At 40.5% G+C, this 9,229-nt stretch overlaps 1 protein-coding gene across 2 annotated transcripts in view; it reads left to right on the top strand.

Moving 5' to 3' along the window:
- St3gal5 (ST3 beta-galactoside alpha-2,3-sialyltransferase 5) overlaps nucleotides 1–9,229 on the top strand; it is a 68,662-nt gene that overhangs the window by 3,906 nt on the left and 55,527 nt on the right. The window contains exons 2-3 of one of the 2 annotated variants that reach the window (XM_013035461.1): nucleotides 5,154–5,280; nucleotides 7,911–8,043. The gene's annotated coding sequence lies outside the window, so the exon portion shown is untranslated. The remainder of the gene's footprint in view (nucleotides 1–5,153; nucleotides 5,281–7,910; nucleotides 8,044–9,229) is intronic. The other variant, XM_013035463.1, reaches the window with a different exon arrangement.

Below are 9,229 nucleotides of genomic sequence, written 5' to 3'. Positions count from 1 at the left end.
TGTTGGGGGGTTTAATTTTTTGAGTTCCAAGTATATTTTAGATATGAGACCCTTGTCCGTTGTATGGCTAGTAAAGATCTTCTCCCAATCCATGGGCTTTCTATTGATCTTGCTAGCTATGTCATTTGCCCTGCAGAAGCTCTGCAACTTTATGCAATCCCATTTGTCCAACCTTTCTTTGATACTTTAATTATTTTAAGTAAACATGAAAATGAAAGACTGGCTTTCCCTTGATGACCCCATAGAATGGTCACAAAGGATGAGGAGACACCTCTGGGACAAGCAAATCACATGTCCCTGATGATCGATGACTTGGTTACATCTTTTCCAACTCCTCTCAGCCTCTCTTCTTGGCAGAGCTCCTGAGAGCCACAAAATCTTCACAGGTATCCATGCAACTGGTATCAACAGTGCTCAGATTTCTAAGCTCAACCTTGTAATTGAATTTCTACCTGGTTAACCAAATAACTGACGTTAGCTTCTAGACTTATATGGTGCTAGAGAATAGGTCAGGGATTATGTTTCTTATTCTATGGTTGGTGCCCTTGTTTCCATGAAGCTTTATGATTGGCACTGGAACTCTGTTCCAGCACCCTCAGAAATGCCTTTACCCTGCATAGTTCAGCCATAGGCTTAACCCTAGTACTGCCAGCTTCCTGCACAGCTGTGGCCTTCAATGGTCAGCATCTGATCATCCATGGGTATTTCAGCATGAATTTCAGGGGCACTGAACACAGTGGTTTAGCCTTGGCCTTTCTAGTAGGCTTTGCCCCTCCAATGCTGCATCATCCCACCATCCCTTGGTCAAGGGAAACCCAAATCTCTCTGGGATACAGCTCTTCGGAGGGAACGGAGGGAGAGAAGAATATCTCTAAGTCTTTGAGATTAAGACAGCCCAGTGGAGGACAAAGATAAATAAATTCTGTTCATTTGTCTGCCCTACCCATTAAACACCAGGCGATAAGCTCTGCCCTGTGGAATAATCAGAGAGGATGTTGCTATCTATAATGATCGGACAGCCTAGGTAGGGAGCATTCCTGAGTATAAAACACACAAAAAGAAACCTGCTTAAACCGGCTAGTGTGTAAGGAGGTGGCGGCACCTGGGTTGAACTTGTACTCCATATCATCTTTATCCCCTTTATCAGACCAAAGGTCCTCTATATAGAAGTTTTGTTTTGCCTATATAGTTTCATTTACCTTATAATTTAATCTTTTTAAAAACATTGTAATACTTAAAACTAGAGGACATTTATCAAAAAAAATCCAGATTTCTGGTCTTTTTTTTTTTTTTAATCTGAGAACCTAGCTTCATAAGGTGCTAAATTCAGTAGCAATTGGCAGAAGCTGGCAGTGGCGTTCACCTTCACTTGCAATCCTGTAACTACAATGATCCCTACCTATTATCCCCACTTTACTATCTCATACCCTTTTATTTTGCTATTGATCTTTAGTTATACAATTCTAGGTTGACCTTCTCCTATCAGTATCTTTTTTTTAATTTAATTTTGTTTTATTTGTGAACATACTGTACAGAGGGGTTACAATTGCATGGGCAGGATAATGCATACATTTCTTACCAAGCATTGCAGCCTCCTCCTTTGTTTACCCTTCACATCCCTTCCCAGCCTCCCCCCTCCCCCCCAATCCCCATCCTTCTCCTTCCCCCTCCTATCAGTATCTTCAGCAAGATTTTTCTTTCTTTCTAGATAATCTGTCTTTTCTCTGTAGATTATCTGTCTTTTCCTTCTGGCAGTTTTGTTGTTGTTGTTGTTCATTCGTTTGTTTGTTTCTGGTGTTCTACAGCTTTGCAGGGACGTGTCTCGAATTTCTGTCAGCTTTCTTGCTTATGATTTGTTGGGTTTGAATCTGAAGATTATTTTTTTCAACAATTCTGGAAACTTTTTGTCAGTTATTTCTTTACTGCTTCTATACGATTTTTTTTCTTTCTGAAAATCTGGTTAGACATGTACTAGATTTTTTTTACTTACTCATTCTATCCTCTATATCTCTTAATCTGATTTATATTTTCTATTATTTTTTCTCTAAGTTTTGTACTTGGGGTTGTTTCTTTATATCTATGTATCTTTATTTATTTATTTGTGTGTGAGGGCAGTATCAAGGTTTGAACTCAAGGCCTTGAACTTGCTAGTCAGGCACTCTACCACAGGCCATTCTCCAGGCCTTTATGCTTTTGTTATTTTTCAAATAGGATCTCCCATTTTGGCCAAAGCGGGATTGAACCTCAATCCTATTATTGCTTCCCACATCTATTATTGCTTCCTACATAGCTGGGATGACAAACATATGCCATCACAGCCAGCTTTTATGAGACGGGGTCTCATGATCTTTTTGCTCAGGCTTGCTCAAACCTCTGTTCTCCTAATCTCAGCCTCCCTAGTAGCTAGGATTACAGATGTAAACAACCACACCTGGCTTGTATTCATCTTTCAAATCACTACTTAAATCTTTGCCTCTTTCTTCTGTTGTCTTACCTACTGAGTTATTGGAAGTTTCTTAGTTTTCTTACTTTTTTTTTTGGTCGGTCGTGGGCCTGAACTCTGGGCCTACACACTGTCCCTCAGCTCTTCAGTTCAAGGCTAGCGCTCTACCACTTGAGCCACTTGAGTACCACTTCTGGCTTTTTCTGCTTATGTGGTGCTGAGGAATCGAACCCAAGGCCTCATGCATGCAAGACAAGCAATCTACCACTGAGGACCTTCCCAGTCCCAGTTTTCTTACTTTTTAGATATACTTTTTATTTCTTGAACTACTTAGTACCTTATTGTATATCTTGAATCTCTTAATTCCATCATCTAAATCTTTATTTTGATATTTCTGCTGATTCTCATACCACTTTACAGTAGTAGCTTATGTCCTTATGTGTGTTGTGATTTTTCCTCCTGGTACTAGAAATTGAAACCAGGGCCTCACACATGCTCTAGCAAGAGTTCTTCCTTTTTGAGCCACACCCCTTGTACATATTGTGATAGTTTAACTTGCAAACCCAAATTTCTTAGAACTTTGGTGACATTATCTTGAGTTCAGTTGTAAAAAACATGCCCACAGAGCTGATCTGCTTGTTAGAGATACCTATGGGAATTATCCACTTGGGACCAATTTACAGTGTTTAGCTTGAAAGAATTTTAGTTACAAAGGTAGTATGAATTCTAACCCCAAATATGCACAAATACAGGCTTTCTTCTTATGAATGGAAATATTTTTAATATCATAAATGAATTGTTACATAGTAATGAGTATCATTATGACATTTTTATGGGTCTATGTAATGTACTTTGGTCATATTACTTTCTCTTGTACTTCCTACTCCAACACTAGTTCCCTTTCTATTCCCAAAGAGTTCCAAGGGAAAAGTTATCTTCCTTTCTTGTTTCACTGTGAGGTACAGTCAGGTATGTTAACGCAAGTAGCTATCTACAGCAAATTGTCCCTTGATTCCCTTGAAAAGCAAGGTCCCACTGACTCCATCAAAATTTTCACCCTTAGAGGGCTTTGAATGTACATAAATTCCTTCAATCCAGCCTTTAATTCTGTCCAGCGTAGGTTTTATCTTCTGCCTTCACCCTCGTTGGCCATTTGCCTCTTTGGATTCCTGGTTTCTACCCCAGAGAGGTTCCTTCTTTTTTTTTTTTCTGGGTCAGCCTTGCTATAATGCATGCTTTTGGCTGGGCATAGTGGCTCAAGCCTAGCTACTTGGGAGATGAAGAACCAGGGATTGCGGTTTGCTACATAGACATTTATGAGACTCCATCTCAACCAATGGCTGGGTGTGGCAGTGCACAGCTGTTATTCTGATTACAAGAGATACACAATGGCTTAATGCAGTGCTATATGCCTGTCACCCCAGCTACACAGGCAAGCAGCAGTAGTATGATGGAAGCCCAGGCCAGCTGGGGCATCAAGTGAGGCCCCACCTCAAAATAACCAATGGCAAGCCCAGCACCCGTGGCTCACATCTGTAAAACCTAGCTATTCAGGAGGCTGAAATCTGAGGATGGCAGTACAAAGCCAGCTGGACAAGAAAATTTGTGAGACTCTTATCTCCAATTAACTACCAAAAAAGTCATAAATGGAGTTGTAGCTCATTGAGTGGTAGCACTGAGCACAAAAGTTTAATGACAGTGCCCAGGACCTCCGTTAAAGCCCCAAGACAAGCACAAAAATAAGTGAACAAATAAACAAACAATGAAGAAGGGCTAGAGGTATATTTTGAGTGGTAGAGTGCTTGCCTAGCAAGTGCTAGGTCCTGAGTTCAAATCTAGAATTTTTTAAATTATTATTACAAAAGTAATGTATAGAGAGGGGTTCCAGTTACATAAGTCAGGTAAAGAGTACATTTCTTTTTGGACAATGTCACCTTCCCTTGCTCTCTCCCAGTGTTTGAAGGAAGGAAGGAAGCAAGCAAGCAAAAAGCAACAACAAAAGAACATAATCATGATATTTCATGTCCCTTTCCCCCTACTCCCTGCCCAGCATCTTAGAGCCTTTTACTCGGCAGATTTTTCCCGAATATAGTCTCCCATGTTGCTGAAAACATCTCATTTTTCTATATGACTTTCCTATCACCATTTTCCAATAGCCTCCCAGAATCCTTTGCTTATTCTATTTCCTCCTTATGGGGTTCTTTTCCTCATCTCCACATGCTAAACCCTACTGTTGTGGGCAAATTTTAAGGTGACTCCCCAAATTCCTAACTATATGTACACACACATTTGTCCCACTTTTTCAATCAAACATGAGTCTAGCTATTTCTATGAAGGAAGTTTGAAGATGTAATTAAGGCCCAAAATAGTAGCCTTAAAATAAGGAGATTATCTGGGTGAACCTGACCTAATCACATAAGGATTATTTATTTATTTATTTTTGTCAGTCATGGGGCTTGAACTCTGGGCCTGGACGCTGTCTCTCAGCATTTCAGCTCAAGGCTAGCACCCTACCACTTGAGCCACAGTGCCACTTCCAGTTTTCTGGTGGTTTATTGGAGATATGAATCTCAGGGACTTTCCTGCCAGGCTGGCTTTGAACCTCAATCCTCAGATCTCAGCCTCCTGAGTAGCTAGGATTACAGGCGTGAGCCACTGGCACCCGGCTTACATAAGGATTTTTAAAGTACCATTGTTGTATGATTGGTAGACAAAGAGACTGTATCGTCTTTGGAGAAAACAACCATCCCTACTGTGAATTTCCTATGGGACCACATGAAAAGAAACTGCGGGCAGTTCCTAGAAGCAAAGAGTGCTGGCCAACAGCCAGCAAGAAAGTAAGCACCTCAATCCTGTAACTGCAAGAAAATAAATTCTGCAAAAAAAAAAAACATTAACTGTACAAGAGCCCAGATAAAAACTTTGACTAGGTCACACAAGATCTTGGGCAGAGAATCTAGTCATGTTATAGCAGACTTAAACTGTGAAATAGTAAATTTGTGGACTTGTTTTTTTCACATGGCTTGAACTCAGGGCCTCAAGCTCTTTCTCAGTTTTCTTGCTTATATGTGGTGCTCTACCACTTGAGCCAGGTATCCAGCCTGGCTTTTTACTGATTAATTGGAGATGGAATCTCCTGTACTTTTTGTCTGAGCTGACTTCAAACCTCAGTCCTCAAATGTCAGCCTCCTAAGTAGCTAGGATTACAGGGGTGAGCCAGTGGAACCCAACAAATTTGTATTGTTCTAATTTTAACTTGACATAACTGGTTACACATCAGTAGAAAATGAATACAGTTCAAACTTCAATCTCTAGTCTATTCTTTTTTTAATTTGATTTTAAAATTTAAAAGAATTGTTATAAAGGTGATGAACAGAGGGGTTACAGTTTCAAAATCCAGGTAAAGAGTACATTTCTTTTTGGACAATGTCACCTCTTCCCTCACTTCCAGTTTTTCCCTCCCATCCCCACCCACAAATTGTATAGTTAATTTTCAACATAGTATCTAGTGAGTACCACTGTTACATTTGTTCACCCTTTGTCCCTCCATTTCTGTGCCCCTCCTTACCTCCCAAACATATATAAACAAACCAGACCAAAAAGAAAGAAAGAAAGAAAGAAAACAGCAATGAAGAAAAATCTCATTTCAATTTCCTGGAGTTCATTCCAATAAATATTATTTTATATGATCAAATGCATATAAGCATTGCACCTTTGGTTCCTCTCCTAATGATATCCTTCTTTGGTCTTACTGGGTGTGAAGCCTAGAGTCCTGTATAATTTACTATGTTCCAGTATATGTTAGATCTAGCTTCTGTATGTGAGAGAAAACATGTGCCATTTGTCTTTCTGACCTTGGCTTACCTCACTTAACATGATTTGATCTATGCCCATCCATTTCCCTGCAAATGATATTATTCTTTCTAATGGCTGTGTAAAATTCCATGTGAATAGCTACCACACATTTTAGATCCACTCATCTATTGTAGGGCATCTGAGCTGTTTCCATAGCTTGGCTATTGTGAAGAGTGCAGCAATGAACATGGATGTCCAAGTGTTTTTATGGTATCCTGACTTGTGATGCTCTGGATAGATACCAAGGAGTGGAGTGGCTGGGTGGTGGGGAAGATCTATATTTAGTTTTTTGAGGAACTTCTAAACCTCTGTTCAGAGCGGTTGTATTAGCTTGCATTCCCACCAGCTGTGCAATAGGGTTCCTTTTTCCCAACCTCCCTGCCAACATTTGTTGTTCAAATTCACAATGTTGGCCAATCTAATTGGGGTAAGATGGAATGTGAGTTTTTATTTGCACCGATGTTGAGCATTTCCTGTGGTATTTCTTTGTCATTCTTATCTCTTCTTCTGAGAAGTCTCTCCTTCGCTCCTTTGCCCATTTATGACTGAAATCACTAAATGGGTAAAGGAGCGAAGGAGAGACTTTGGGAGGAGTTAGCTACTTGAACTCTTTGTATATGTATGATATTAGGCTTTGTCTGCTTGTGTTGCTAGTAAAGACCTTCTCCCAATCTGTTGGATGTCTTTCTAGTTTAGTAACTATGTCCTTTACTGTACAGAAACTTTTTATTTTTGATGTAACCCCATTTGTCAATCCCATATGTCTCCTATCTGCTGTGGTCCCTGGGACTCTTTTCAAAAGGTTTCTGCCTATCCCCATACCTAGTGTTTCTTCTACGCTCTCATGCAGTAATTTCAAAGTTTCAGGTGTGACAGTAAGGTCTTTGATCCACTTTGAGTTTATATTCGTGCATGGTGACAAACAGGAATCCTGTTGCTTATTCTTAAAAGCTGGATTCAAATTTCACCAATCCAAGAAGTACTTGAGTGCTAGGAAGATTCAGTGACGCCCCAGCTCCTGTGGCTCCGTGCTAATAGTCCTTGATGGCTTGCATTATTGTGCTTGTGTGCTTGAAAGTGTCTTTCTCTTCAGTTAGACCATTTTGATCCTTCATGGAAAGGGCTATGCCTTAGGTGGGCTCTAGAGTCTAACACCTTGGGTTCAAAGATACTGGTTTTGCTCTGTCCTAAACACACAACTTTAGGTAGGTTATTTCATCCCTTTAAATTTATCTTAAGTGTGGGATAAAGATCCTCCCTGAAAGGGTTGCTGAGAAGATAACAGGAATCAGTTGCAGCATATAATAGGCACTCATTCAGCAAATGTCTATGCAATGGGACACATGAGGGATTAAATGGATGGACGGGTATAGAGCTAGCTTCTAGCCATGCTTCAATCTATCAAAATGGGTCCCCCCCCCACACTTGCAAAGGATTCAGTAGGGGCAGGGCTGCTTCCTCAGTCAGGGCCACCCTCTGCCAACACACAGCTTTTCCATGATGGTTTTGTACTGTCTCCTTCCCTGCTTTGTTTTACTCCTGCTTCTCCTGTGGTTGCTCACAGGAAAATTCCTAGAAAAACCTCAAGGGACTGATTTCCTTTGTGTTTCAGGGCAGCAGACAGTCTGCTTGGTTGACAGCTGCTGAGCTGTAGTCCCTGTGGGCCTGAGGAAGAGACAACAGCTCCAGAGGACAAGGATAGGAGTCCAACAGGACGTGAAGCGAAGGATAAAGACACTGCTTCAGTAAGTAAGTCTGCTTCCCCGGTTCTCCACCAAGCTCCTGTGACAGAGAGAAAGACTCCTTCCACCTCTACCTCATCCTCAGCCTGGACTGTGGCACCTGCCTGCCCCTCCTTCCCTTCTGGCCACTTAAAGCACAGTCACATCAGTGTCAGCCCTGACAGCTTTGAACACATCACTTCTGTCCTGGTGTGGGACCAGAGCCAGCTGGCAGGCAAAAAGAAACAGGCTATCTGGAAATCTCATTGATTTATATCAACGACCCACCTCACTTTTTTGTTTGTCCATTTTAAAGAAAACCAACATTATAATAACATTAAAGAATTTTTTGGGTGTGTGTGTGTGTGTGTGTGTGTGTGTGTATTGGGGCTTGAACTTGGCCTCATGTTCTGATTTGGCTTTTCCACACAAGGCCAGTGCTATACCACTTGAGCTCTACCTCCACTTCTAGCTTTTTGATAGTTAACTGGAAATAGGAACCAAAGTTTTCAGTCTGAGCTGGCTTCAAACCTTGAACTTTAGATTTCAGCCTTCTGAGTAGCTAGGATTAGCTACCAGTGCCTGGTAAAACTGAAAATGAAACAGAGTTGTTTCTGATTGTTTTAGTGGGGACCCCAATCTTCATCCCTTATAGATTTTCTTTCTTCTCTGTTGTCAATTATAGCCATCTGGTTCCCTTGGGTGTTGACCAAGTTTGTGTACCACTGAGGACTGTTTAAAAATCAAATAATGTAGTTGTATTTGTTCCTCAGTGGAAAAAACAACAACACATGTGAATGCTTCCAATTCAGGAAATATACGAAAGTAAAACAAAAGAAAAGAAGAAAAACTGCTCTAGCATTGCTATCCAGTACATATGTCACTATTTTAACCCTATTTGTCTGTTTTCTTCCCTTTCCTGCCTTCCCTTTTCATTTCTGAAGCTAATTTGTGATGCATTAATGATGACCAAATGAGTAGATCTTAGAAAGAAGATGATCAAGCACTTGTTTAGGTGAAAATATGCATGAATAAGTATATTATGCATCCGTTGGGGTATGGAAGTTGACTAGTTTAACCCATAGAGAAATTCTGTTATATTCTCATATACAGAATACACAGGCAAACGGGCTGGAGGGCTGGTTTGATCTAATATCTCAAACATTCAAAGGAAATGGATTCTTTCTACTTGGTTATCTGCTTCCTTTAA

Source organism: Dipodomys ordii, unplaced genomic scaffold (assembly GCF_000151885.1).
Source record: "Dipodomys ordii isolate 6190 unplaced genomic scaffold, Dord_2.0 Scaffold212, whole genome shotgun sequence".
Lineage (NCBI taxonomy): Eukaryota > Metazoa > Chordata > Mammalia > Rodentia > Heteromyidae > Dipodomys > Dipodomys ordii.
The sequence above is the reverse complement of the archived record's forward strand: the minus strand, read 5'-3'. Positions and strand labels throughout refer to the sequence as shown.